Source organism: Chiroxiphia lanceolata, chromosome 2 (assembly GCF_009829145.1).
Source record: "Chiroxiphia lanceolata isolate bChiLan1 chromosome 2, bChiLan1.pri, whole genome shotgun sequence".
NCBI classification, from domain to species: domain Eukaryota; kingdom Metazoa; phylum Chordata; class Aves; order Passeriformes; family Pipridae; genus Chiroxiphia; species Chiroxiphia lanceolata.
Genome location: NC_045638.1, coordinates 14,207,775 through 14,234,898, shown reverse-complemented (window position 1 = coordinate 14,234,898; position 27,124 = coordinate 14,207,775). Strand labels below are relative to the sequence as shown.

Sequence of the window (27,124 nt, the reverse complement as noted above, 5' to 3'; positions counted from 1 at the left end):
TGAAGTCTTTACTGTGAAAATGCACGATTTTTTAAAGGACCAATAACTTATTGTTCTCACTGTTAGAGACTTGCACTTCAGTCTGCAATTCCCAAGCTTCAGCTTCCAGCTGACCGTTCCCAGTGTATCTCCTTGTCATGGTTTAACCCCAGCCAGCAGCCAAGCACCACACAGCTACTCACTCACTTCTCTACCAGCAGGATCGGGGAAAGAATTGGAAGGGTAAAAGCTGGAAAACTCATGGGTTCATATAAAGACAGTTTAATAGGAAAAGCAAAAGCCACACACACAAGTGAAAAAAAACAAGGAATTCATTCACTGCTACCCACGGCGAGGCAGGTGTTCAGCCACCTCCAGGAGAGCAGGGCCCCATCAAGCATAACAGTGACTCGGGAAGACAAACACCATCACTCCAAACGTGTCCCATCCCCCTCCTCCTTCTTATCCCCACTTTATATACTGAGCATGATGTCACATGGAATGGAGTATCCCTTCGGTCAGCTGGAGTCACCTGTCCTTTCTGCGTCTCCTCCCAACCTCCCATACACCCCCAGTCTCCTCACCAGCGTGGTCATATGAAAAGTAGAAAAGGTTCTGTGTAAGCTCTGCTCAGCAATAACAAAAATAACAAAAACATCAACCTTATGTTCAGCACAAATTCAAAACACAGCCCCATACCAGCCACTGAGAAAAAAATTAACTCTACCTCAGCCAAAACCAACACACTCCTAAATTCATCAGACTTTTGCTGTGAGACAGCGTCTTGCTACAGAGGCACTATGTCACTTTTAAATGTCCTCTGTAGTGAACTAAATTTCTTTTTTTGCTCTCTTGCAAGAAATACTATGACGAAGTGTCAGAAAAGAGCCGTGTAGTTGTCTTCTGAACCTTTCCCAGCTAGTCAACATATTTGTACGTCAGTACGCGGACAACACAATTGCACTGAGTATTTTGGGAGTACTTTCATTAATGCCAAAGCACCAAAACAGTAATAGCATGGCTATATTTTCATTCAATATATAGCCCACTGAAATTTGCTAATACCTCACTTGTCATTTCTGGCACCAGCCTGTAATGGGAGCTCAGTTCAAGCTCACAGTCACTCACCTCCTGGGACCCTGAGCGATTGCCCCATATCTGCCCAGCCATGCAGGCAAGCAAGTGCTGCTCACTGGTGGTTGCCCCCCCGCTCTGGCTGTGGTACTTGTGTCATTTTGGGAAGATCATCTTCTCCCATGATAACCCTGGTACTTCGAAATAGCTCTTCTGTCTTTGCTTAACAGTTTACACAGAATCACAGAATATGCTGAGTTGGAAGGGACCCACAAGGATCATCGAGTCCAATTCTTAGCCCTGCACAGGACCATCCCCACTTCATTAACTTCTTGTTCTCTGAAACTCTGTCAGTAATTACTTTGTTCAACACTAGTAAAACTAAAAAAAAATTTGTAGACAAGAATGTGGGCTTCCTCATCCTACCTTCTCCATCTCCCACCATTGCTAAGGACAAGCACAGCCATTTCAAACACAGCATCTGAACTTGCTTGTTGAAACATCTTAATTATTACATTTTAATTAACTTAATATATGATATAAATATATGTTATATTGATTTCATTTGGTAGTAATTATTTTTCTAATCATAATGTTACTCTGACAAAAGTCAGTTGTTTTACTGGAGTCCATGACAACAGTGTTGCCTTTATCACACGGATTTGTAATTTAATTAAAACTGATACCAAAGAAATACACAAGCTGTTTGTTATAAAACCATGTTGAATAACACTCATTAGAATGAAGGGATTACAGCTTACATTGATTATTATCATTCTTTTCATGATTTGTTAAGGGCTGATAAAACACAAGCCAATTTAAAGCTACCTAGCACAGCCTGTCAATTTATAAACATACAGACACAACATTAGCTTTTATTGTGTCCCCCATATCTTCTGCAACACTCCCAGAGATGCTGAACTCAAGTACTTTGGAGAACTCCTCAGCCAGTTGTTTCAGTGCTCCTGGCTGCATTGCAGAATTGCAGTGTTCAACTGGAGCGGCGGCTGCTTACCAACAATGCTGCTCACACACACACTGCCACATTGCCAGGCACTTGCTCTTCCCTCCGGGTACTGACATTTGAATGTGTGCACTTGCTGACTAGGTGAAGGAATGAGAGAATGATACAATACTTCTATTCTTGTGAAGGAAACAAAAGGTAACGCATTTCAAATTTTTCCAGTGGAACTCAATTCCCAAAATTCAAATCAGTAAACATTGTCTTTCCTTTCTTGAAAATACTTGAAGAGCAGTGAGTAGCTTTGAAAAGAAAAAAAAAAAAGAAGAAAGCTAAAAAAAACCCCAAACCAACCCAAACAAAAAATAAAAACCCCCACAAAAACAACACAACAAAGAAACCCAAACCCAAGATGACAGCACAAGAGGAGAGAGTAAGTAGCACAGGAGGAGACAGGTTGGTAACAAACAGCAGCTGTGCAGGCCCCCGGGAAATCCCCGTGATTGAATCACGGCTGTTGACCTCCCAGCCAGGGCTGAAGCACACAGCAAGGCAGGGCATCCTCTGGGAAACAGAAGCCTTTGCTGTGCTGCCAGCCTCAAACCTTTCTGATTGCTCTCTGTTAGTCCTCTCCAGCAGCTCTGTACAGTTCCGTATTTCACCCTCACAGAGGAATGTGACACTTGTCTAAAAACTTTCCAAGGATGACAACATGCACATGCTCACTCCTATGAGTACAAAAATCACACTGAAGAGTAAATGCAGTAAATATGCCTTCTCTGATTTTGGGTTTATGGAACCCAGCCGAGAACTGGCATTCCTGTCAGCAGTGATGAAGGATACAAATTTTACAGTATGAGCAGGACATGAGGTGAGTGGACGTAAAATAAATTACAATGTTCACCAGCAAAAGTCAAAGAACCAGAAATCTAGTAAGAAGCAAGCAAATAAATGACCAGAGTATCTTTCTTGAATCAATAGAAACTTAGGCTCTCAGCGTGTTGTTATAGAGTACCATTTTAAGGACCTTGACTGATTACAATCTCTCCAGACTGAGAGAGAATAGTAATGCCTGAGAAGGTTTTTAGAAGGTTTCAAAATACCCTAAACAAAAAATATAGAGATAATACTCCAAATCTAAAGCCTAAAACTGAATCATAATAGGCAGGTGTTACAAAGAACCCATCACAGTGATCTAGATGTATATCTTTTCTAAAATTCATGTCCAAGTAATACATGCATGGAGAGAGAGAGAGCTAACCATAGCTTTTAATGTGCAAACTGAAACACATAGCCTATTTTGTCTCAAGGATGTTGCTAGTCTAAGATGTTCTAGAGCAGAAACCAGCAGCCTATGCAGTACAGGTATTGCATACTTTCATCTCATTGTTACCTTGAAAATGATAGGACCATGCAGCTTCAATACTCAGAATATTATCAGACCTTTAGCCAGATTAAAGCAGGGTACTACATTTGCTAAACCTCAAGGTAACATGAAAATAGGTATCCATACCCAAAACATTTAGATGCCAGTGCAGTCTCTCAGTCAGGTGAGAGTTATTACTGATCACTCCATTTCTTCCACGGTCCAGGGACAAAAATGTGTTCCTCGTGTACCCAGGGTTTTGAGTCACTTTCAAAATCATATGGCAAATGAATGTTCTTAGCTGAGGGGCCAGTCCCAGTTCCTACCAAGTAATGACCCAGGCTGGTGTGGCAACACAAGAGAAAGAGAGCTCTCTCTCTCTCAAGTCCAGAGGAGGGTCACCAAGGTGATGAAAAGGATGGAGCACCTCTCCTGTGAGGAAAGGCTGAGGGAATTGGGTTTGTTCAGCCTGGAAAAGTGAAGGCTTCAGGGTGACTTAGCTATGGCCTTCCAGTACCTGAAGGGAGCCTACAAGGAAGATGAAGAGGGACTTTTTACAAGAGCATGTATTGACAGGACAAGGAGGAATGGCAGTACTGAAAGAAGGTGACAGAGAAGGTGGAAACATAAATCTGCACTCAAAACCAGCAGGGATAGGGGGGATTCCACTTAGTTATTCTAACTTGTGGGTGACTGCATCTGCAAATGAAAGAGATAATGAACAGTCTAGTGATTCTCAGTGAAGGTACCATTATAAGAGAGGAATAACAGAAAAACAGTCTTATCTGTCCTTTGTATTCCACAATATCATCCTTATAGCTTTCATGCTCAGCAAAGGTGTTTCCTTCTCTTTACTCCCAACACCTAAACACTGGACTGAATCAACTTTCAGCTATGTATGGACTACTGCATGTATGATTAATCTAGATTTGAACCTGCAATTATCAGCATTAGAGCTCATTTTGAGTAGTGTGGAGGTTTTTCTCACAAAATGTTCCCTTTGCATCTTCCAAGCTAGCTCTCAATATTTAAAACACATTTCTCTCTTCTCTGAACATATTACTTTTAAAAACAAACAATCAAACAAGCAATCAAGAGCTATAAAACAGCTTGGAAAAACTACAGTAGTTTTCACTTTTTTCTTCCAATAAATACTCCTGATGATATTGATTAATACTGAATAGTTAATAGTGCATCATTTTAAAAGCTATTGTGGAAATTATTGAGCATAGGCAAAAACTGAAAACTTGAGCGTCTCACTGTTTCTGATTGCAGATGTTATTGGTTGCTGTTGTCTCATGGGGAGGACTTCAAAAACAACCTATAGTTGCAGGTATATTTACTGACTATTCAGATAAACCCTTGAGTAGATTATCCACTGTATTAAACTAAAGTGGATATTGTCTCCAGAATATTCATATGGAGTTTCCCTGTTGTATGGATGTTACTATGTTAAAACTTTTGTGAATTAATTTCATGGTAAAATACAAAAACAGGAGGAAAAGGGTATGATTTATCTATCTGGAAGGTATCTATATGCAGACAGACAGGTGGTTTTAGCAGATTATATTTTTCCTTTGAATCCGTAAGTCAGATCGCAGGCCCAGTATCCTGCTTCCTTTTAAAAAACACAACAGATTATCAAGGGTGCAGTGCATATTCAAGGGCTCTGCAGAAGTGCATTCAGTGTAATATTGCTGGACCAGGGAGGAAACCAGGAGGGAAGCATAAGCAAGCAAAACCCAGTCTTCCTCCTAAAACTTTATGCAATTCAGCACAGAGTCTTTGCTGTGATTTTCTTTCAGTTCCATGTACAATGCAGTGAAAAGGAGCTATCCCCTTGTGTGGGAAACCATGCAAGAGGAAGTAATCTTGTATCTGTTCATACTCTATTTTCATATTTCCATGTTTACTATGGCAATTCATTGTGTTTTGTAAGCCTACCACCATATGATGAATTTTTATTGCATTTAAGCTTCATGATAAGTATAGCCCCTAGCATACCTAATTATTACAGCCTGTGATCATCACCACAGGAAGCTACATTCCAAAATTCTTCAGGGTAGACAACTCACCCAGTCTCAGGTCCTTCCTCATTAGGACACAATTAGTATGATAAATGGGGATGGTTATTTGGTTACAGGCAATAATAGCACTGCTTGCTCAACACAAAATGGGGAGAAATAATTAAATATTACAAGAAATGGTTTAATAATTAATAATATTACCTCAGTCACCTGCAAATAAAGCAGAAGTCCATCCAGGTGTTCATTACCAGCTGCAGTTCAAAGCCAACATGGCCTTAACCTCAAAATAGCTACCTGAATTAATGTAGTAGGCAGAAGGATGAAATCGTGCTTGTCCTTGGCAGGAGTGCTGCAAGGTGCTTGAGACTCAGTATGTACAGTCAAGCTGAAGCTGGAGTTGGTAATCATTCTGTTTAAAGCAGCTGCAGCCTGAGGTGCTGTGAGTGCATCCTCAGTGGCTCCCTAATTCTTAAATACCATCCTTGCCAGTACCTCCCTGCCCACAGAGTGACCTAAACAGCACCTGAGGATCCAATTTTTTAATATACGTTGATTTAAGGAAGACTATTCTGAGACACGTGGTCAGTACTAGGTTAAATGAAAAAGGATTCACTTTTCTGTCAACTTAATTACAAATACAGCATTATGTAATCTCATTTAATTGTGCCCTTCACCTCTTTAACATCCTCAGCCTTCTGTCTCAAGCCATCTCTCCTCAGGAAACACCTCCTGCTGACTGAAACTGCCTTCTGATACTTAAGCTCGGTATCCTCTTTTCTCCAGGGGTACACAAGACCATGTCAGTGTCATAGAAATCAAATGCAACAGGGCTCAGCAGCACCTCAAAAGGGTCACCTAATTCGCCTCTTTGTCCCAAAGGCAGGATCAACTTCTTCTAAATTGTTCTTGACAGAAGTTCATTTAATCTGCTCTTAAATCCTCCAGCGGCTCCACGGACTCCCTCAGCAATCCAGTCTGTGATCAGCCTCCTTTATCATTAGAAAACTTCTCCAAATGCTCCGGCTACATTTCCTTTACTGTAATTTAGCCCATCATTTCTTATACCAGTCTGCTGAAGGTAAACCTGCATCAAGTCAGAGAATTTTACCTGACTTAATTTACTGCCAACCCACACAAACCTACAATCACTGGTTCACAGTGAGGGGAAAAAAAAAACCAACAAACCAAAACAAAACAGAAATCACTGCGCAAAAACCTACTTAACTCCTGTCCTTCCCTTTCCTACTCTCAAGTACCCTTATTTTTGCCTTTTTTTTAATCTCAGTGCACTAACATTCCTCCAGTGAGGCATGACTGCATGGGAGGCTGAAATAGTGTAATTCATTCTAGCACCCTATGGTCAATGGCTTCCTGCCATCCTGCTCTTCAGTTTCTCTTTCCCACAGTGGGCTGCCCATGAGTCCTGGTCCCTCAGGGGTGTCCCTGTGCCATCATGGGTCAACCATAGCCACAGTACCTCTGTTGTGTCCTTTCCCCTAGCATGTTCAAGCACGCAGGTTTGCTGATTTCTCCAAACTGTTGTCCATGGGTAGACATGACACTCCCTCTGTAGACATGTTGGCTATTTTGGGAGGAGAGGTTGGCAACAGTGCAACACAACATAGTCAGCTTCCCTTCAGGCTGAGGGCCCTCACCTCTAGGCTCTTAAGATGGTTGCACTGGAGCTGGTGGTCAACACCTGCAAGACAGATCCCTCAGTGTTTTTGGCCTCTTTGTCTTTCTCCCCTCTGTTTCCAATGCTGCTCCTTAGAACAAGTAAGTGGTGCTGGTCTTGGGCTGCATAGGCAGGGTGTGACCTGCCCAGGTATCTCTGGAGGTAGCTACATACAGCTCATCTCCATCCCTGTCAGAGTCCTGAACTGCTCAGGTGCTCAGAACTGCTCTTCTTACCAGCCCTGTTACTTTTGAAATCAGGCTTTCTCCTTTCATATTTCGGTTTCATTGCTCCACTGCTGAAAGGTACTTACACATGCGCTTACATACTTTCCTTTGCTTAATCAAAGGCTGTGTACTTGTGTGCAAACACACTAATTGCAGGCAAAATTGCTCTTATGTAAACCACTACCCGATGTTTTTCATGGAGTTGGAAAAGCACAACAAAGACCTCTGCGCCCATTAAACATTTTAGGAAAAGCTTTTAACTTTGGGTGAGAAAATGTGTCATGGGGAATTTGAGTGCATTATCATCAATATCATCAAAAGAGAAGAATAATTTATTCCTGACAGTTGTCTTTTACAGCATGTCATTAGAATGATCCCTTTATAGCACCCATTCATATACATGACATCTTAAGTCATACCCATCCATCTTCCTCAGCAGATAAAAGACTATCATCCTTCTAATATCTCATTTTTTCATTTGAAAGCCTGAGACAAAAATCATTTCACAAGCCTTAACAAGTCCAGCCTACCAATTTCCTGGAATCTTCAGGCACTTTCTAGGGCCATCTCTTCTTCCTTCCTTTCTGCCCCCCCCCCACTTCCCACCTCCCAACTTGGTTAAAAAAATAAGTACTAGAATGCAAGACACTTCCTGAATGAAGGACTAAGTGAAACAGACCATTTTTACCAACCCAGATCACTGATAAGCACATGATTTTGTCATCAAGAAGCCTGTCTGACCAGATGGAATATACACCTCATCTGTTTGGTTTTCAAAGCCACCCCCACCCCACCCACCCCCTGGCAAAATAATCTCTGAGTTAGAGAAGACTACCAGCACATATGAGGACAGCTGTCCCTCTGAGATGCTCAGAACAGAAAACAAACCCGCTGTGATCTGGTGACCAGCCTAGTAGAGGCTCTTTGCTTTGGTGCTATATAAAATTCTCATAATAGCTGATATCTGATCTCAAGTTCTCCTCGGTCCTATCTTAGATCACTACAGTTCATTTTCTGCTCATAACTCTCACTAGAGATAAATATCTCTCACTAGAGAGATAAATATGCACATCCCACATTGTGCTTTCCTCACTTTAAACAGTCAGGGAAACCAAGGGTACTTCCACACGTATTTACGTCTTCATAACCTGGCACCATCTTCCTGCAGCTGACCAGCTTGTTCTAAATTCAACTCCTTTTGCATTTTTGTGGCAATTCTCAGTAAACAGATGTGCCTCCTCTCATTTGCAAGTAAGTATTTTTTCATACTTGGGTTCTTCACACAGCTCTCACAACTTTACACCTGCCTTCTTCAAGAACCATAACAGTGAGACTCGCCATTCCATACACTGCATTTAGATAGTTAAGGTCCAATCAAGGCAACTGAAAATAATTGGTGTGGTACTAAATCAGACTTGCAGGATGTGTTCTCTTCATATGAAGACTGTTTCACAGAGTAACTGTGTTCAGTCTATGGAAAAACTCCATGTACTGATAAACAAAGTGCTTCTTTACATATCGTAAGGCTTAGTAGCCCAGTCTGATGTTAATTGTTTGCTTTGCTGGCACTGGATGTCAGCATGCTGCCACCAAAGGAACACATCATTATGAGAGGGCTTTTAGTACAAAGATTACTTATCAATGGAAGAAAAAAAAAAGTAAGACAACCCATTCAAGATCTTGTAATATAATTAGCACAGTGTAATAGATAAGAGTTTTAAAGCAGAAATAACCTCCTTGATGGTGGAGGGAAACATTAACATTTTTCTCTTCTGCTGCAGTATTAAAGAACTGAAGCTTATTCTTCATGCAGCTGAAGGAATCTCTTCATAGCCAACTCAGTACCACTCAGCCAAGAGACAAAGAATAAAACCTGTACACTTCAGTAAAGGCAAACCAGCAGATTGGTAGCTTGTTCAGTGATGGATAATGAAATGCACATTTATTTCTCGCTACCTCCTGCTCCAACAGGAAAACAGCAGTGCAAGCCACAATCCCCTCAGTCAGAACATACAATATGTCCAATAAAACAAATATCTCCAGAACTCATCTCACTGTGTCTAGCACATGGCATTGAATCTGAACTTTCAGTCATCCCAAAAGCAATCCTCTCCCTGAATTCACAGGGAAATCTTCTCCCTGTATTTTCTGCATACACAAGTCAGATTTTATAGCAGACCATCATATATATTTCTAGTCCATGATTTAGTGGTGAGTTGGATTTTAAATATTTAAGATTAGGAAGAACTCTTTGGAGTTACATGGTATGGGGAAGTTTTTCTCCTTGTTTTTAATGTTTGCACATAATAGTGTTGCACAGTTGGATATGTCCATTTTTCATGCTGGATACACGTAAGGGAGTGAGGCTGATAAATAAATAGAACCAGGAGGTACAGGATTCTGGATAACTGGAAGTTACCCAACACATGTGATAATTATGGATTTTTATCAAAAAACACAATGAAAGATTGAGAGCTCAACCCAAGCAGGGACATTTTCACTTTTTACTTACATCAGTAGCAAGCAAATCCATCTGTTAGACCAAATCTTTGTCCAAGTGATGCACTGAGTACAATTTGCTGCTAAAGCTGCAGTATCTCTGAAAAGGTGAAAATAGAGTTCGAGTAATCAAAGACCCTGGGTCATGATATATATTTTTACAAGAAGACCCTTCCTGTTACTCTTCTTATTTTAGCCAAGTTCTGGTTTGAGTAGACACATTTTCCAGTCTGCATGCTCTCTACTTTTAATGACATGTTTTGAATGGGACTCACCTAGAGATTGAAACACAAGACTCCAGGTGTAGCAGGTATCACCTGGGAAGTCTACAGAGGGACTCAGATCACTCAGGCTTCTCAATCTGGAACTAAATCTCACTATACATGGCTAAGCAAATTCTCTGGCTTCCTCTCTAAAACCCAGCAAACAATGTTGCTGACGTTGAACTTCCACACAAACATCCACACATTACCAAATTTCAGTTTGAAGTGAAAAAAAACCCAAAATAACAAAGCCTTTTTTTTCAATATTACACAACCACGGAATCACAGAACGGTTGAGATCAGAAAGGACCTCTGAAGGTTACTGTCTCCAGCCTTCTTTGCTCAAGCAGGACCACTCAGCACTAAGTGCCAAGGAACTTGTCCAGATAACTTTAGATTATCTCCACGGATGCAAGGATGGAGACTCAACAACCTCCCTGAGCAATCTGTGCCAGTGTTTGGTCACCCTCATGGTGTAAAAGGTTTTTCCTGTGGTTCCACATGCCATCTGAAGCAGGCTACTTTTCATGGGAACTTTTAATGGCAACAAAATTCCTTGTGAGCACAACACTGCCAGTTGTGACTTTAGACTAAGAACTACAGATCGGTAATGTACCACTACTCTTGCCCTTTGTGACTTGAAGACTAAAGCTGACCGTACTCATCCATACCCTCACATCTGTGAAGAAATGACCTTCATAGATCTTTACAAATCTATGAAGAGAACTGAGCAAACCATAGGAAAGACTAATGTCTGTACGATAAAAGCAGAATTGGTGTATGTAATCAGCTTCATGTGCATTTTAATATTATTTCTTTTAAGTATAGCAGTCAATAAATTAAGTCTGAATTTGAAAGGTAATTTAACAAAAGTAGGAAAAAAATGTAATCTTCTAATCTTCATATTTTTGCATTAAAAAAAATTTGAAAATAAGACTAAGCTTCTTTCTCCAGCTTTATGCCTGTGGTAGATGAGCATAGCTATATTCCCTTCAGTAAGACTCACCAGATGATAATAGTTTAAAATAGCCTGTGCTTTTAAGCTGTGTAGTTTTCAAATCCTATATATATACATAGATATGTTTTAATTCTAATATATGCTAAGAAGATAGAAGACCAGTAATCTAAACAACCACCCCCCCCAAAACCCCAAACAAACCAACAAACAACCATTCAGAGGGCTGACTGAGTGCTTTTAATGGCCTTAAAATGCCTCCTAAGACAATTAAGATATTCAAATAGCAATACCTGTTCCTGGTGCCTATTCTGGGCAGCTCCAGTTATTTATGTTTGGATTGTTTAAGGCCTTTGACTTTTTCCAACCTACTTTGATTAGCTTGCAGGTAGAGGGACAGCAAAAGTGACATGGCTTTCATTTGATGTACCATTCCAGAAAACCCTTACAGTAATCAGTGAAAATCTTGCTAGATAAGGATATGCTACAGTAAATGTTACACTCTATTGCAAAGCAAATCTTGTAACTTAATATAGCAAAGATGCTGTACATGTTGAATATTTATCTCTCTAGTGAAAAAGATTTATCTCTAGTGAGAGAAGGATACACCTGAATATAGGAGTCATATCTCAGCCGAAACAACACCAGGATACATCTTTGGCACCATTTTCATTCTACTATGTTATTATTAAGCAACTTACTATGGCCTTATCACATACACCAAGAAAACAAGATGTTTTGCCAGCACATTTCTAATTTGATGGATCGTGACTTTTATCTCTCAGCAAGGATTCGATCTTTGCGTGTCCTTTTATATGGCTACTATTTAAGGCACTGAGCCATGGCAGTATCTCACGTGAACCATTTCTAGAATACAAAAAGTAGTTTAAAAATGCAAGAGAGGGAACCAGTCACTTCTGCAGTAATTGAGGAGTGTGGTTGAGGCATACAAAACGTGACCTATGACATCCATGATGACTGAACCTTACAACATAATTCACTATACTTGAGTCTCAGTTTTCTTTTGACACTCACGGTACTTCATGTGCTACACTTGAAATTTAGCTGGTTTTGCCAGTGTGTGTCTTCTTCATATATTGTTATAAGAATAAAAAGAAGGGTAAAAGAGAAACATCTTTACTTTCTGAGGCCCCCTACTCCCCAGTCTCTCTTCACACATTCCTTTCATGCAGCAAAGGAATAATTGCATAGAGCTCTTGTGACCAGAAGTTACAGGTTTCCTGCGAGGGTGTGTAATAGAAGTGGGCCACATTATCTTCCAAACATCTCATGGACAACCAGGTAACAACCTTTTACACAATGCCTGCATGCCTAGAAAAGCAAGTAACTACATACTCATCTAATCCCCTGCTGTTCCCCAGGAGAACTTGTCAGGCTCTGCTGACTTCTTGCAAAAACTCAGGTGAGGAAAGAGCCAACAGCATCTCTGTGTTGGTCTCAGAAATTAAGTATTTAAGTGGCATCAAATCACTTAAGAGAGAAGCAAAGCCAGAAGTTTTGCAAAGGCAACAGCTCCTGAGCCCTGTGTGTCAGTGCCATCAGAATTCACAAGCAGAAGACTTTTATTCTAGCATTTCAGAATATTACCCACATCAAAGAATAGTGCATCATAACAGCATATTTAGAGTTTTGGTTTACAGAGCATCCTGTGATAAAAACTTCCAAATGCAGCTTTGAAAAGTCACTGACAGACCAGCCACTAATGGAAGCCAGCAAGGAAAACCCAAGGAATGCCTGAGCAAGCCAGAAGTAATGTTTTTCTTCGATCTTTGCAACGTTTTTCAAAGGACAGGGTCTCTAATTTTCCTCCTCTACTTTTCAGACTTGAAAACAGCAATATCAATGAGCTGCCCTCAGAGGATACAAATTCTAGTGTTTGTCAGCCTCACACACAGGGATTTGGAGAGAAGTGCTTCCATAATTGCATCCTATCTGGATATGCTATGATGCTCTCTGGTTCTACTATTTCAGGAAGCAGCATGAGTGAGCTGTTCCGTGAGGAAAAGAGAGCTGGTGACAAAGCTGGCAAAGGCAACGGTATTAACACAAGAACTCGGTCTTACCATGCTGTGTGAGGTGAGATCCCTGAACAGGCAAGTCCATAATCAGAGTCATTGAATAGTTTGAGGTGGAATCATCTAGTCCAACCCCCCTGCAATAAGCAGAGACATCTTCAACTAGATCAGGTTTTTCACAGCCCCATACAACCTGAATATTGCCATGGATGGAGCATCTCTGGGTAACCTATTTCAGTGTTTGCAACTCTCATTTTAAAAAAAACTTCTTCCTTATGTCTAATCTAAATCGACTCTTCTTCAGTTTAAAACCATTGCCCCTTGTCCTATGGGTACATGCCCATGTAAAGAGTTTCTCTCCCTCTTTTTTTATAAGCTCCCTTCAGGTACTGGGAGGCTGCTATAACATCTCCCCAGACCCTCCAGGCTGAACAATCCCAAATAAGTAATAAACCATCAGGCCTGAGGTCAAGAAATCAGTCCACAAGTCAGGGCCAGGATCTAGTGTGGGTACCGGCAAAAGCAACAAGCTGCAACACCTACTGCAGTGTCCCAAGCAGGAACCAATGTTATTGCCAAGCAGCTGTGGGAAGCCTCTGTCATGGGAAGTCTTCTTCCAGCCTTTGCTCAAAAAGCCCCATGACAGAAAAGGTTTCTCAAATACCTCTTTCGGACCAAAGACATGGCCTTGAGTGCAGAGGGCCAAACTTCTGGACGGGTTGTGGAATCATGCTCCAGGCTCTGACATTGCCATCCCAGAGGAAAGGGAGGCTTTCCCTGCTGTCTGGATTGTTCCATACATTGGAGTTGCTTCTGTGGAAAATGCTTTACAGGCTGGATGACTGACATGACTTCCTTGTTTAAGTCTCTCCTCTCTGACTTGGCCCTACATTTACTCTTTAAAAAAGCTATTGAGTGAATTCCAATTTAGATTATTTGAAATAACAAGATTTTAAAAGCAGTCCAAATACAGGAAATCGTTGTTGGAAGGCCATAGCTGATCCACCAATTTCATCTTTAAAATGGATTTATATTCCATCCTCTCAAAACTCCTATCAAAAAAAAATGCCTCAATCCACAAGAGCTGACACCAGGTCAACAGTATAACGTCGTCTTAACCATCATGTTGATGGTACAAGTATGTTTTCAATGACAGTTTAGCCAATGAAAAATTCCCCTGTTCAAGTGTTGCTATAATTCAAAACCTAACTGAAAGTTACACAAATACCTCAATACTTTTCATCACTTAGAATAAGACTTTGTGAGTAAAGTGTATGTAATTTCAAGACAAAATATGTGCATCAAATCTAACTAAAGGGACTGGTACAGGCAATAACAAACTCAAAATTACTACTCTTAGCATTAAATATTGTATGCAGGAATCAGCAATTTTAACCTCATTAATTGTAATCTCAGTTCACTAACTCAGTTACTTAAATAATTTGCACAATCACTATTCCTTAATTACTAGCGCAGCTTTAATAGAAAAGGTGTAAAAGTGTGGAGACACCATAAGTAAAAAGTTGCTACAGAATATTTACTAGGTTCTCCTCCAGTAATTTAAATTCATTCTGCCTGAAAATGGAGCTTGGAAGAACACCGACTATTAAAACTATGGTCCTTCCAAATTTGTCTGTTGCTTTGGAAGAATTTAAGATGCAATCTGTGAAAATGTAAAGAGATGTAACAAACTATAGATCCAATATAGGGAGGTCAGCTTAATGATTTTTTTTGTTGGCAGCTTTGCATACAAGTTTAAGAGGTATGGAAATGGGCTCTGGATCAGTTTTCCACTTCGATTAATGTGGGTGGTATGGTGGTGGTGTTCACAACAATCATTTAAGAAAGCAGTACACAAATAAGTGAACTGTCTTGAACTTGACATCCATTGATGAGAACTGGAGATGGGGAAAATGTTATCTTGGACAGCAACAGGAACAGTTACAAGTTCTCCAGGTAAGGATCATTGTTAAACTACCACCTTAGTAATTAGTGCATTGTAAATGGAAAAACAAAGGGATAGAGGAAAAAGTCTCAGGACATCTCTTGGAAAATTAGCAAGAAATGGAAGGGGAGAAGGAAAGAAAAAGGACTTATCTGAAGGTCATGCTGAAGAAGCAATCAATCACAGAGAGAAGAAGAGAAGCAAAGTATCAGTCACAGCTGAAAGCAGCACAGGAGTCAGGCAGATCCTTTCTTTCCTCGTAGTGCTGAAAGAAACTGCCTTCTCAAGAAATCAGAAATCAAATGCTGACTTTGAGTTTAGGTGCATAAGGTGGCTTTGGGAATGTTTTTGGTAGAGTTGACTGGGACACAGAAGTTGCTTCAGTTTTAGTGCAATAACAAAATTTGCATGAGTTGGTTCATTATAATTCTTTCATATGTTGCTTTTTCCCCTGCTTTCTACAGCTGTGTTAATGCATGATAGTAAGAAAACTGTCCCCACTAGAACTACAATAATACATATCATACAATAATAGAATACAAATGAGCCACAAAATAGTGAACTTGTAAAATCTACAGAGGCAAGAAGTCCAGTTTTTTAATTTGCTGAGAAATAGATTACAGAAGCATTTAACCAATTATCTATAGATTCTGCCCTTTTCTCAGCATATCTGGAAGCACAGGCTCTTCCTTGACACCTCGTGAGAGAAGCTGCCAAGCATGATTCTGACTCCGCTGCTGCAGCTACACCCACTCCTGTACTCTGGCAGCATCAGGGAGCAGCAGTCTCCTTCTTCTTCTTCCTGTGAATGTGCGTGAATGTCCACCCGTCCCAGGACTGAGCCATCTCAGACACGCTGTTGCCAGTGGCTAAACTAGCCTCCATCACCCTGAAATCTGGAGGGAACACAATGAATTCCTCCTTAAGGCATGTCCACCTCTGTGGATTGCCCCAGTTGTGGGGTCTTCTCTTAACGTAATCCACTTAAGAAGCTGTCATTGTTGTTTCACACCAGATATGTCCACATGTATGTAATTTTTAAAAACTACCTTCCTTTCTAGAGATGGAAAGTTATCTGTTTCTTCGTCTTTCTTTCTTGGGTTTTGGATCCTTAGTGATGTTCCCATAGAGGAGCTCTCTGTTCATCTCCCTGTAAGTGCCAGTCTGGATTGATTTCCTTTCCTCAGCAAATTCCAGTCACTCCCACTAGAATGATTTCCAAATCTTCCTGGGATCTCTCTCTGGCAGTTGACTGCAGTCCAGGTCCTTCTGGAACCTGATATCTCATTGAGGACATTTTATTAAGCGTAGGTTTGGGACTAAGTTGCGACAAAAGGGGAAATCATTTTACTTTCTGCTTTCGCCCTTAACAACGTGCTGTATATACAGATTTCTGTCTCTAAACCAGCTCCTGAAATGTTTTAGTGCTCCTTCTCACTTAGCAGTGATATAAAATAGCAGCAGCTTAGCTCAGTGTTTTAGCAGTATTTTTATTACTTCCAGTGTCTGATCCAGATATTCTAAAGTTAGTTTGTGGATCTCAACATTCTGTCTCTGCCTGCCTTTATGCTACAGGCTTCTTAGTGCCTGCTGCGTTTGTACAGTCCCTGGCCAAAGATCCCCCCTCACCCACCGCAACTTTTCTGAGACACAGCAGTGACGTCTGCAATAAAACTAAATGTGGGGTTTTTCCTGTGTCACACAGAGTGTGTCAGGCTTAGAAATGTTTATTATACTGTCCTAGGAGAGAAACTTAATATGTCTAGCTGCTCCTGAGTTTTGCAGGGTCATTTTCTCAATCCAGGGAGGCATATGCACAACACAGCAACTCAAACAGACTCAGCAACCAGTGCTCCAAATTTTGGCTTCACTTCATCTCATTACAAAAAGCAGCTCATGTCCTGCTGTGGAGGAGGTGCAGGATTATGCAGGAGGTCAGACTCCATCATTCTGCTGATCCCTACTGTCCTTTACTGTCTAAAAATAAATTTTCAAAGCCCTTCTTAGGTCTAATGGAGGCTTCATAAGAAATCCTTGAACCTGGATCCATTGCTGGATTCATGCAAAGAGCTGAATGGACCCATTTGCAAGTCCAGGCTCTGATCCAGCAGAGAGATATATTATTATTCACTTTACTAGCAGTTTTTAAAATTGTAAATGTTGATGCTTGATTCTGTACTTCCTGCAATTTCTTTTAAGTAACTTTCACAAAGGACAGTTGACTAATATTCAGTACTCAGCTTTGTACAGGAGCTGGTGGTCACAAAAAGTGCAAAGCCATATTCCATCAAATTTCCTTGTCCTTCTCCTCTTCAGTGGGTTATTGGCTGTTGCTCTTGAACGTTCGATTTACAGCAGCAGCACAGGTGATATTACCAGTTTCTTCTTATATCCTCAAGCTAATAATTCTTTATATAATTGGAAGCGAACATAAGAAGATTGAAAATAGTGAAAAAAAAAAGTTTTGGGAAACATCTAATTCCTGAGATGACAGAGTTTGGATCAATTTTTTTTTCCTAATCAAAAATCACATTATTTTCATAGCACCTGCTGAACATTCTTATGGCAATTTCCACTTTAAGAATAACCATGATTTTTGGAAATCTGTCCTGTATTAAAATATTTGGGCCTGGTAATATCTGGTATCTGAGCAATACAATATTACATAAAATTCTTGGATTTTAATAACATTTCTGGATATGGATCAGTTAATAAACTTTGTTTCACCAACCACCTAATAGATATCCAGCTACGACTGCTAAATGAATGTTTCCCTGAAATGAAACTTCTAACATTTCAGACTACCAGACTGAAGGAAAAAAATAATTCTCTGAAAGAAAAATCCCCTGTTGCAGATTCAGTTCTACATAGCTGAAGTTCACTTTATTTCCATCGGCAGCATTTTCACCTTCGGAAATCTTCTCATATAGCACTGTGGTAGCCTTTTACGCTCACAGTGATTATTTACTGAGCAATCTGCAAAAATAGGTTGCTGGAAGTGGAAGGCCAACTGTTTCCATACAGTCCAACTTCCATAAGTGCTGTGTCCTTCTGGAGGTTGAGCAGGGAGAGGTAGGCACACAGCCTTTCCCGGGGGCAGGCTTGAAATGCTTGAACATTATGTTAGGACTAAAAGCTGCGCACTTTGAACTTTTGTTATGCCAAGACAAGTGGGCCCAACTGCAAATTTTAAGCCCTGTCCCTGCTCTAGGGTGCAAAGTACAGAGCTTCACCTTGCAAAGAAAGCTGTACAGTCCATGACAGGCAGCTGCCACTTGGTGGCCTCTGTTGCAGGTGTCAGGTGCATGAGGTCACCAACCAGGTATCACCTATGCATTGGCTGGAAGGTGTGCAACATGCCCTGGAGAAGACTGTGACACCTTGGGCTGCACACCTTCATCTTTCTTTTTATAGGAAGGGAAGAACGGAGATTGGGAACAAGTCCCAGTGCTTGAGCTTACATTACAAACCTGACACAGGGAGATGCCAGCCCTAGTATGAATCCAAGCTGGATGAGCACAGGCTTGTTTTGTAGTCCTGTTGTACAGTCCCAAGCTCAACCAATAAATCAGCTTTCTTTTTCCCATCTTAACACTTTTATAGCCCCTGCTATAGATGCTGCCTCATAATATTATCACAAAAAAACCCCATTTGTGATAACAGTGGAGTTCAATCAGCAGTTGAACTAGTGAGTGCAACTCTGGGGTGGAGCTGATGATGAACAGTGCATGACTGACTGCGGAGGGGCAGCCACAGCTATGGTAACAAAACGATGGGGACTGTGGTTCCTGTGATAAACAACAAGGGAGTGTCCTTGCTGCTTCCACCAAAGCATTGTATAACAGCACTACTGATCAACTGCATGTAGGTGCCATAGCAGTTGCCAACCTGCTAATTTATTGGGGTTTATCAAGCACATAGCAGCAGTGGCTGTGGAAGAATTATTAGCAAGTGTGAAAATGGATTTTGTTTCGTAATTGTCAGGACAGTGTAATACATTGTTAATGGGACAGTGGCAGACAGCCCCACTGTTTTTCCAAAATGAGAAATTAGAACAGTTCAGCCAAGCCAGTGGTGTACATTTCTCTGGAGTTCATGAACTGGCTTTTGACAGAAAAACACACAGACAAGAAAAGGGGGAAAAAAAACCCAAAGACATACACAAAGCTGAAGCTAAGACATCCTAGTTAGAGATTGGATTTATTTTTACGGCATAAGTGAAAAGATACCAAAAATGACCTTTTCAGTAAGCAGATACCTTTCAATCCTGTCAGTTCAACATGAGTGTGGGTACTGCAGCTGCTGGACTGAACTACAAAATGTCACAAACATCAACTACAGGTGAACCCTCATGGGTATATACACTTGGGTTGCAGTATCATTTTTGCAAAAGAAAAAAACCAGAACAGAGCTTCCTATACCAGCTGAGGCAGGAAGGAAGCACAGGAGAACATCTGGTCCAAGGAGGGAGATTTCACAACCCCTCTGGGCAACTTGATCAGCCTTTGAGTAAATGTTTAAGTGGAACTTCCTATATTTCAAACTGCGCCCATTACCTCTTGTCCTGTCACTGGCGCTAGAGTCTGGCTCTGTCATCTCTGCTCTGGTCCATCTCAACCCAGTCAGGTATTTATGCAAATAAACACAAATAAATAAGATCCCCTGACTCTTCTCTTCCTCAGGCTGCACAGTCCCAACTTTCTCCATCTCTCCTCATATAACAAAGGCTCCAGTCCCTTAATGTTCTTGCAACCTTTCACTGGACTTGCTCCAGTCCATTCATGTCTCTCTTGTGCTGGGGAGCCCAGCACTGGACCCAGAACTCCAGATATGTCTCACCAGTGCTGAGTGGACAGGGAAGGTTCATCTCCCTCAGTTTGGTGACACCCTGCCTGTGACCAGCACATGGGCACAACCCATCAGGTCCCATGTGCCAAAAGAGAATACAAAACTTGTCATAGAATCATAGAATAATTTAGGCAGAAAAAGACCTCTAAAATCATTGAGTCCAACTGTTAACTTTGCACTGCCAAGTCCACCACTAAACCCTGTCCCTAAGTGACACATTTACACATCTTTTAAATACCTCCAGGAATGGAGACTTCAACACTTGTCTGGGAAGCTTGTTTGAATGTCTGACAAACTCTTCTGTGAAGAAATCTTTTCTCATATCAAATCTAAACCTCCCTTGGTACAACTTGAAGCTGTTTCCTCTTGTCCTACTGCTTTTTACTTGGCAGAAGAGACCAACACTTCCTCCCTACAACCTTTCAGGTAGAGGTAGAGAGCAATAAGGTCTTCCCCGAGCCTCCTTTTCTCCAGGTTAAACAACCTCAGCTCTCTCAGCCACTCTTCACAGGATTTGTGCTCCAGACCCTTCACCAGCTCTGTTGCCCTTCTCTGGTCATGTTTCAGCACCTCAATGTTCTTGTAGGGAGGGGCCCAACACTGAACACAGGATTCAATGTGCAGCCTGTGGATGCAGGATCCAATGTGCAGGGGGATATGATTGGATTGCAGGATCCAGTGTGCAGGGGGATAATCACTGCCCTAGTCCTGCTGCCCATACTATTTCTGACACAAGCCAGCATGCCACTGTCCTTCTTGGCCACCTGGGTAGACACTGGCTCATGTTCAGCTACTGTTGACCAACACCCCAAGGTCCTTTCCTGCTGAGCAGCTCTCAAGCCACTCTACTCCCAGCCTGTTGCACTGCTTGGGTATGTTGTGACCCAAGTGCAGGACGCAGCACTTCACCTTGTTGAATGTAATACAACTGACCCATCCTGTCCATATCCCTCTGCAGAGCCTTCCTACCCTCCAGCAGATCAACACTCCTGCTCAACTTTGGGTCATCTGCAAACTGATTGAGGGTGCACTCAGCACCTCCATATCATCAATAAAGATGTTAAACAGGACTCGCCCCAAGGCTGAGCCCTGGGGACTGGATGTAACTCCATTCTCCATCACTCTCTGGGCCCAGCCATTCAGCCAGTTTTTTAGCCAGAGTAGACTCATCCAAGCCATGAACAGCCAGTTTCTCCAGAAGAATGCTGTGAGAAATGTATTAAACTCCATGCAGACGATACCCACAGCCTTTCCCTCATCCACTAAGAGGGTCACCCTGTCATAGGAGAAGATCAGGTTGGTCAAGCAGGACCTGCCTTTCCTAAACCCATACTGACTGGGCCTGATCCTCCAGTTGTCCTGTATGTGCCATGTGATAGCACTTAAGATGAGCTGCTCCATGACCTTCCCTGCACAGAGCTCAGGATGACAGGCTCATAGTTCCCCAAATTCTCCTCGCAACCCTACCTGTAGATGGGGGTCACATTTGCTGACATCCAGTCAACTGGGATCTCTCCAGTTAGCCAGGACTGCTGGTAAACGATGGAAGGTGGCTTGATGAGCACTTCTACCAGCTCCCTCAGTACCCTTGGGACCCATTCACATCCAATCCCACAGACTTGTGTGAGTCTAAGTTGTGTAGGAGGTCCCTGTCTTCCAGCTCAGAGTGCTGGGCACCTGGAGAGCAACTGGTCTTACTGACAAATACTGAGGTAAAGAAGGCACTAAGTATCCTAGCTTTTTCCTCATCCTTTGTCACTATCCAGTAAAGGATGGAGATTCTCCTTAGCCCTCCTTTTGTTGATAATGTATTTATAAAAACATTTTTAATTCTCATTCCTTGGTTAAAACCCGATTAAGTTCAGGAAGGCATTTAGTAGGAAAAACTGTTCATAAATGGGAATCAACACATGAAAACCCAGACTGAAGAGAAACTTTCTACTAGGCTGCATAAGGTTTTCTTAAGTTCAGGATGAGGTTTATTTCATCACTTTTGGTCACTACTCACCACAACAATATTCATGTACAAAAATACGGTGTGTAGGAGAGGGAGGAAGTTTTTGCTCCTTAATGTCCAGCATTTGTAGAAGTTGGAAACTACTCACTCATCCCTCTAGGAGTGTGAAAGCGGCATCAGAAAGCTGGCTGGGGGAGGAGAACTTTTTCAAATATTCTGGAACATTATGCTGAGGGATTTCTTTATTCCTGTACCTAATCTACCTAATATTTTGTCATTTTCAGATAACACTAGCAAACTTTTACAAAAGCAAACTATTCAGATGGAAGCCGTGTGTGGAAGCCATTCTCTAGCCCTTCTCACTGTGCAGAGACTATAGCTGTTAAATGTTCATTAACTTTTTTTTTTGCATGTTTAAGAGACAATCGATTTATAAAACAATTTCTTAAGTCTATTTAGTTTATCTTTACAAGTCTTTTTAGTTTAGTTTTGGGATCAAAACACTTCAAGCACTTCAAAGAAGTATCACATGGCTTTCTGAAGCCTGCTACAGAAATCAGAATAAAAGGGCTTTTGTAGAAGCAGCATTTTCTTTGGGACTAGGACAATTCAACGTCTTCTGTAAACAAGTATTTACTTCTTCCTGATTCACCACTACCTGAGGTATTTCTCTAAGCAGCAGCTAAGTGTCAAAGGCAAGATGAATTTTAACAGCTCAGCACATGAATATCAGACTTACTCTAAGAGACAACTAACTGAAGCTTTCGGAAGCAAGATGAGACAGGCAGGTTTGCTCAGGGATTGAATGCTACAAGCAACTCAGTGGTGCTGGCTGCAGACGTGCCCTGTGCACACACACATGGGAGAGAAGCAAGGAAAGCCCATAAAAATGGATCTGACAAAAACTTAATTAGTGTGATCTCAAGCATAATATGAGAGAAACTTTTACACATTTAGTGCAGGCTGGAAAGAGGTGTAGAACTAGGACCAAAACTAGACTCCTACTCTGTTCAGAGAAATGGGATTTTGTAGGTGATTGAAATAACAGATTTGTAGTGGAGAAAAAGCAGACTCCGTATCAATCCCTTTTCCTAATGAAACAGCTGTAAGACCCTGAATAATGATTAAACCCTCAGGTCAAAGGTCCACCTATCTGGACAGGAGAGAAATTGAGATGCTAGTCTTGCTGAGCCAAGGTGGAAGGAAGATATTCATTGAGCTTAATCAAAAAGTTAACTAAAAGTATTTAAACAAAACCTGGCAAAAGAGCTAGAGGCTTTACTGGAGTAGTCTGGGAAACCTGAGAGTATCTCCAAAGGGCTCAACACCCACAGCTGCAATTTCTGCTGGGAAAAAACATCTGAGGTAAGGTTGAAACCTGGTCTCTGAATTGCTTTTGGTGGTTTTAGGAGGTTTGATATATCTGCTATTTATAAGAAAGGAAACTGAGTAAACACATTTTATGGACAATCTCAGTAACTATAAAAAAGCCAAGAAAAACATTTCTAAATATCCATTTTAAGTATCAAATAGGTGCCCACAAAAAAAAATAAAGTAGTTCAACTATTGATTTACGCAACAAATTCTTGTTCTGTTGACAAAATCCTCGTTGTTTTGCACAAAATGACCCTCAGAGGCTATGAACTAGCTTCATTTTTCTTTGGAAGCCTCCCAATGCCTCAGATTTATTGGGTGATGGACAGCTGAGAGGGTGTTTGGCCCAACAGATCTTACATCTCCTCAGCATGGAGGAGCCATGGTTTTGGTGCACTAGGAGCTGTAATCACTACTGCAAGCTGGAGTTTGGCTGTAGGCAGAGATAAACAAAGGCAGACCAGCACTCCAGGTGTGTCCTGACTGGGCTGTCCTGTTCCTCCCAGCCTGCATAAGAGAGCTGTCCTTTCTTCCCCCCAGTTCTCTTTTATTGTCAGCAGGGTCCAGATTTAAAAGAAGCAGAGCAACATGAACAGCGCCTATGAAGTCTCTTCAGAACCAAAAGATAATCTTTATAAATAAGACAGAAACAGAACTGAATTCCCAGGAAAATCAGGCAAGAACTCGGTGTCATAAATCAGGCAAAGATCTGCCCAGCAGTGTAAGCCACTTGCCAGCAGAATTATCTCCAACATTCAAGTTTCTGGCTGCAATTTTAACTAATGAATCCACTGTAATTAACTCATTAGCAGTTGTTCCAATGACTTTAGCACTGTAAGCCTCTGAGGCTCCAAAAAGCTAGCAATTTTAGAGGCTGTAAATTTTGCTAAAATGTGGGAGATATTTGCACAAGGCTTTCCTCAATAAACAGAAATGTGTTCAACCATCTTCCACTTCTTTGTGACAACCCCTCCTGGCAGAACACATCCTACGGTGCCTTTCTGTGGCTACTCAGACTACATAGGAAGGGAAGCAATAAACAGACTTCCTTTTATGCTTAACAGTCAGGTCTTTCTTTACTTTTGGGGCTGAAACAAAACCTCCTACAGCTACTGTTCCATTAGGGACTATAGCAGCTGGCAGTACTGACTTTCTGCAGCAAAGAACAATAGATGTATAACACACAAAGGTCATTTCTGTGACAGAGTGGGACCTGCTCTAACAAGTTATGAATATGTAATAAAAAATGGAGTTTGACAGGTCTTTTCTGTTCTCCAGGCTGTAGTCCTGCATGATGTGGAAAACTCTTCTCTTAACTCGGTCTCGCAAAAGCTACTGAAACCCACCACTGCACCACACCAAGCCCCATATCAGTTGATGCTGCTCCTTGACCAGGAGAGCATGACCCAAAGGCTTCCCTACAAAGGGTTGCAGGCAGGAGCACCTTATCCAAGTTCACAATGCACAACTTCATGCAATGAGTCAGGACAGGCCACTGTGTGGCCAACTATAAAGCACCCATTGCACCCTCACTTAGATCTCACCCAAATTCTCTGTATGTGCCATGTCCCAGACCAGAATGCTGGCTAGACAACACTAATCCCAATCCGTAGGTGGGACCAGAGGGTCTCTCCATCCTAGGCAGCCCCCAACATTCCCTGTCCCTTTTCATTGGGGGATAACCTTCCAGTAAAAACATATTGTGGGAAATGAGGGAGAAAAGCCACTCCACATTAGGACAGCTATGCTTGCCATCCTTATCTGTTCAGAAAACATTCTTGCCAGTATGCCCCGAGGACAACACATGAAACTCTTAGCTCTCACTAGGCTGCGCTCCCTGAAGATCCCCATTCCACGGAGGGTGCTCTGTTCCAAGTCTTTCTAGTGCATACATGTGTTATACATACCACCAACTCTGATGACTCTGCTTCTACTGGTTGTGCCACAGTCCTTAGCACAGAGAAGCAGGAAGTCACAGAGACACTGTGTCATGTTTTCCTATTGGATTGGTTCTGACCTGTAGAACAGAGCTAGAAAAGCCTAGCCTTCCCTCGCTTCATATGCCTGGTACAGTCCTTTATACCTTAAGGCAGATGATCTGGACAGACTTGTTGCTTTGAGAATAACAACACATGTTTCAGCACTTAAGTTGTTTCTTGTATCAGATGCTCAATGCAGAATAATCTGCATTTTATTTTTAAATATTGAGAGAAACAGAATACATTTTATGAATGATCTGTCATCATCTTCTAGTTTGGCAGACAACACATGTAGCTGGGTCACAGTTTCAAGAGTTTCATCACAGTTTGGTACTAGTTAAGTATTTTTTAATGAAAGCTAGGGATTTGTAGACACTGACAACACATCAGACATCAGAACTGCAGGGGGTAGAAAAGTACAAAGTCAAATCATTCTGAAAGACTTCAGTGAAGATCATGAGAACTTTCAGCCCAGTCAATGCCAGCCCAAGTCTAGGTACAGCTAAAAACAAGCACCCTGGGGTGTTGCTCTATTTCTTTTAAATCTGGACCCTGCTGACATTACAAGAGAACCAGGAGAAGAAAGGACAACCCAGTCAGGACGCACCTGGAGTGCTGGTCTGCCTTTGTTTATCTCTGCCTACAGCCAAACTCCAGCTTGCAGTAGTGATTACAGCTCCTAGTGCACCAAAAGCATGGCCCCTTAATGCTGAGGAGATGTAAGATCTGTTGAGCCAAACACCCTCCCAGACAGTGTCCAGGACAGCAGGCAGCTCAGCCGCTGTGCAAGTGCACTTGGAAGAGGCACCAAATCTTCCATGATCTCCTGGCAGAGCAGCAGCTCTATGTTGGCTGGTTTGAGCCCTTCAGGAAGATAACCTTTCACCACTCATGGTGTTGGCACTACCTGACTGTTTGCATCATGGGGGACAGGACAGATGACCCCATAACAAAGTCAAAATCAGCAGCAACAAGCAAGACAGGACCTCACTGCGGCTCAGTCATATCCTCACCAGACAGGTGAAGATATGGCTCCTGAAGCAGCAATCTCGAACCTCTGGTGTAGCTCACAGCTGAGGTGGCTGTCTCCACATCTTCAGCTAATTTTCAATGCAAATCAGGTCTCATCTTGCATGTTTGATGAACAATCTTTACTACTGCTACTGATGTCCTCTTCAGCACATATGGACTATGCATTTGCCATAATCAACTGGTACAACCTAGTCTTTCTTGGTCTGCTGCATTCCAGTTTTTGGAGGAAGAAAAGGCTAAATTTGAAGCTTAATTATTTAAAATAAATTAGTTTCCTCACTTAAGAGTTAGAGATGTGATTTAACAAGTTGAGAGCTGACATTTAAAAGTGTAGTGGTGAGTCAGACTGTGCCAAAAGGGTGCAATTGAGAAAAGAGTGAAAAGTGAATGTAAACTCTCTGGAGCTTTAATCTTGATTGCAATATTACTGACAAAACTCAGCCCAGAACTGACCCAGATTCATCTCGCCTAACTTTTTAAACATAGATGTGACATCCCATTTAGAAACTGTTGTCCTACACACCATCTGTAGTTTATGGAGAAAAATCAAGACCTCGGGGGGAAATCAGCCCAATCTGAATCTCAGATCTTTCAACAGCCTGATAGCAATATTCTTTTACCTTTTAAAAGAAGTCTCCTGACTACATCACCCCTTGCATCTGTGAGCTGTAGGAGTCAGGCTGTTCACAAAAGTCTGCTTTAGGCACCAAAACAACTAGAACTTACCCTCTTTACTCAACTCCTATAGCTTGCTGTCTTGCCTGCTCTGTTACTCTCCTATAACGACCACTGAGGATTCCTGTGGTTTATGAGCATCCCAACAGGTGCCATTCTGCACACACAGAAGCTATCACTCACATCCACGGTGCTGCATTAAAGCACAGAGTTTATACAGCTCTCTGGGACATACTTCCAGTTGGTTTTGAG

General features: G+C 41.6%; 1 long non-coding RNA gene across 1 annotated transcript; it reads left to right on the top strand.

Moving 5' to 3' along the window:
- Window positions 1–438: 438 nt before the first annotated feature.
- On the top strand, window positions 439–21,910 carry LOC116782484. Its single transcript, XR_004355250.1, has 3 exons — window positions 439–570; window positions 14,771–14,774; window positions 21,900–21,910. It is a non-coding gene; the product is annotated as an uncharacterized LOC116782484 (long non-coding RNA).
- Window positions 21,911–27,124: the final 5,214 nt, after the last annotated feature.